Below are 4,304 nucleotides of genomic sequence, written 5' to 3' on the forward strand. Positions count from 1 at the left end.
GATATTGTCTAAAGGATACATTCTAAGCTAAAACATATTGAAAATTTGGCGAGAACAGACCAAGATTTACGGAATTAAAATCAATTTAAATGACTGTGGTGACATCATGAAACAGAAAACACTTGTTCTTAGTTCCGACGCCATTTTGATGACGTCACGATGTAATTAAGAGTCAAATGTGGCATGAAATCATATCTCCTATTCATACTCTATTCGAATATGAAAAGAAAAATTGGGATCAACGGACTCCCTGAAGAGCTACAGTGAATTTTATATAGGCATATTTTAGCCCATTTACGCGCGCGTAATGCAAATTTGAATGGACGCGCATTCCCGTATTATTGGTCGTAAGAGGCTGAATGAGGTATCAAATTAATCAGAAGATAATGAACAATGGAAAGACATGAAAGAAATGATGACTCGAAGATGCATAACGATGGTAGGTGCAAGAACGCGCACGCATACCTGTGCGCGCGCAAATTCTTGACATGCTCAAAATGACCAGAAACGTACCCAAACTTGACCACGGTCGATTTGGGGAAATTTAAAATTTTGACGCGCGCGTACGTGCGCGTCGTGACCTTTGCATGACCTCTGATGATATGTCCTGATGACCTGTCACCTGAACTTGATATGATGCAAATATGGATGATTTTTGATGATTAGTTGCGATGATATGATCAATCATTTAATTTTACAAAATGGCGCCTAGATGACGTCATCATGATTTGATAACCTTGAAAAGTTTCCATTCCCATGTCCATAATGATGCCCATACATGACATGAAAATCAAGGAAATTGACATGCCCGATTTTGAGATAGAGGTGGACAAAGATTTGGCAATAAAAATAAAGAAAATTCTGACGAATATAATAGGTGATCTGTCATCTTAATGACAGACCACCTAATGAACTTGAATGAACTTTATTGATCCTCCTTGAAAAAGTAACATATAACAAGATACATGTACAATTATATGCTAACGCATATGTCGAAAACGTTTAAAAGCAACAAATATCGATAATTAAAGGAAAGTAATATAAATACAAGGAAGACGAGGAGACATTTGGAAGCCAGGCTTGTTATACGGTCCCTCAGTATTGAAACAATACGTTATTTGTTTGTTTAAAGCAAAACTTGATTTTTGCTAAACTGGTTGATAATACTAAAAAAAAAAATGGGTTGTACTAAGGTTATACAAGGATACATATGTGGTTAAAAACTATTTACAGAAGAATAATGGATATGTTGGAAAAAAGAAAAGTAGGTATAAAAAAAATAGATGGATAGATAGATAGACAAATAGATAGATAGAATAACGGAGGGAGCACAAAGTTACAAGATAGAAAATGGCAAGAGATACGAGGTTTGTAACAAAAACTATAATTGAAATGACTACTAGTACTTAATGACAGGAGTACATGTACATGTACCAGTTGGTCGAGACATTTTACAGAATTTATATTGCTAATCACATAGATCTGCATGTATTTAAATAAAAATAATTATACATCATAAATGTACTTATTCAAAAATGAAAGTTTCAACTTCCTTTTCAAAACAGAAATACTAACAGACCCGGTAATGTTGGAGTTCAAAACAATCCATAACTTTGTCCCTGTACAGATCAGTGTTTTCTGAGCAAATATTGTCCTTGCATGAGGAGTACGCAGTGCAGTCGCATTTCTTGTTGGGTAATTATGAAATTGGTTGTTCCTATGAAATAAATATGCTAACGTCAATGGTAAATCGCCTCTATGAAAACTATACATGAGCGACCCCAATTGCAGAAAATAAACATCTTCCAACTTCAAAACATGATGTTCATAAAACAAAGGAGAAGTGTGAGCTAGAAAGTCAGCTGTGTCTTAAGAGAGTTACCCCATGCAAGGATCCCATAATTTATATAAGGAAGAATCAAAGTTGAATATAGAATTTTCAGAATATGTGTTGGGAGATACAATTTAAGCCTGTTTAGAACACCTACATTCTTTGACAACAGCTTACATAATATGTTGATATGAGTTTTCCAATTTAGATTCTCATCAATATGAAGACCCAGAAATTTAGTTGTAACCACTCTGCCAATTAATACACCATCGAAAGAGATATCACCAGGCAGAGTTTTGATTGTGTTGCTAAATAACATGTAATTAGTCTTCTTGAGATTGAGGGACAATTTGTTTGCATGAATCCAGGTTGTTATTTTTTGCAACTCAATATTGACGGTATTCAGGAGATATTGAGGATCTTTATGGGAAAAAAATATATTGGAATCATCTGCAAAAAGTAAAAAAGATAACAGTTTAGATGAATACTGGAAGTCATTAATGTACAATATAAACAAGAGGGGTCCTAAAAGTGATCCCTGTGGGACACCACATGTTACACTATGTAATTCCGAATCCATACCATTTAAAGAAACAAACTGTTTCCTCTCTGCCAAATAACTTCTGAACCAGTGAAGGGCTGTGCCTCTCATTCCATAATATTCCAGTTTACTCAACAGAATATTATGATCTACAGTATCAAATGCCTTAGAGTAGTCCAGAAAAATTATAATCGTGTGGGTGTGGTTATCAAGGGCATTTGCAATTTTATTAACAAAATGCAAAACAGCATGGCTTGTGGTATTTTTTTTCTCTGAACCCGAATTGGAATTGAGAGAACACATTACTCTCATTCAAAAACTTTACAGTTCGTACGTATACTACCTTTTCTAAAAGCTTAGAAAAGGTTGTTAATAGAGAAATTGGACGATAATTTGTTAATAATTTTGCATTCCCTTTTTTAAATACAGGCACTACTTTCATCAGGCAATTTTCATCCTCAAATGCACAGCCCCATTTAACAAAGACAGGTTAAAGATGTGAGCAAGAGGTTTCAATATGCCATCAACAACATCCTTAATTAAACCATTTTCAATACTATCACACCCTGGGCTTTTCCCTTTCTTTAAGGCACCTATTAAATCAAGAAGTTCCTTCTCTTTTATGGGCGAGAGGAAAATACTTTGCTCGTTTGGTGACTTAAGATAATGACGAAATTGTTGTTGAAAGTCTGGTATTTCCCTTGACAAATTAGGGCAAATATTACAAAGTATTAAATTTCTCCACAATAATCTTTCGATCATTGATCAAGTTGCCATCAACCTCCATCTCATTTATATTGGATAATTTTTGCTTTCCTTTGAATAAGCTATTAATGACCTTCCATGTTGCCTTAATGTCATTACACGCAACCTTCAATCGATTAGCATAATATTCTCGTTTAGCAGTGCGCAAAAGTGAAGTGAGGATATTTCTATAACTGGAATATTTTCTTCGTGAATTTTCACATTTACTAACTTTATATTTGTGAAAAAGTCTATTTTTCTTATTAATTGATCTCAGTAAAAAATGCGTAATCCATGGCATTTTGGGCAATTTCTTATGACTAGGACGGTCCACAGATCGAAATGGGACATTATCATTATACAATAGCATGAATGTATCAAAAAAAGTATTAAATGAACTATTTTCATCATGATCTGGGAGGACATCATCCCATGTAGTTGCCATTAAAGCATTCTTAAACTTGGCAATGTTTTCAGGGCTATTTACCCGAGACCGTTTATTTGTAGTATCAATAAATGGACGCCTGAGCAAAGCCATTCTGCAATATACAGGAAAATGATCTGAAAGATCGGAAATGACTATACCAGGTTCTGGTAAAGAATGAACATTGCAGAAAATATTATCGATAAAGGAAGCAGACGTGTTTGTTATTCTTGTTGGTTTAGTAATCAGTGGAACAAAAGAAGATGAAATAAACATATTAACAATTTCATTAGCCTTATCATCTGAATCGCAGTTAAGCAAATTAATATTAAAATCACCCATTAAAAACACACATTTATTGTTCAGTAAATTGTTAGTAATTATTGTCTGCATCTGTTCGGAAAATGACATAAACAAACATAAAACAAGAGATAATATGCACATGGATTATAACGAGTCTATTCAATTCATAACAAAATTCATAGTAATGTAATGAGAGGGGGGAGAGGATATTCTAACGCGTGGTTTTACTGAAGTTGCTCTGATTTCTTAAATGAATTCATAATTGTACTAACATATTAGTATTACAAGTATATGAAAAACAAAAAAGAAAGAAAAGTGCGTCTGTGTGTGTGTGTGTGTGTGTGTGTGTGTGTGTGGGGGGGGGTCATAATCGAATGAATGTTGCCAAGTGGCCAAAAACAAACGCTAAGTATAAGTAAGCCATAAATTTAGTATTTGCCATTGGCAGGGGTCGAAAAAAT

Source organism: Lytechinus pictus, chromosome 13 (genome assembly GCF_037042905.1).
Source record: "Lytechinus pictus isolate F3 Inbred chromosome 13, Lp3.0, whole genome shotgun sequence".
Classification (NCBI taxonomy): Eukaryota; Metazoa; Echinodermata; class Echinoidea; order Temnopleuroida; family Toxopneustidae; genus Lytechinus; species Lytechinus pictus.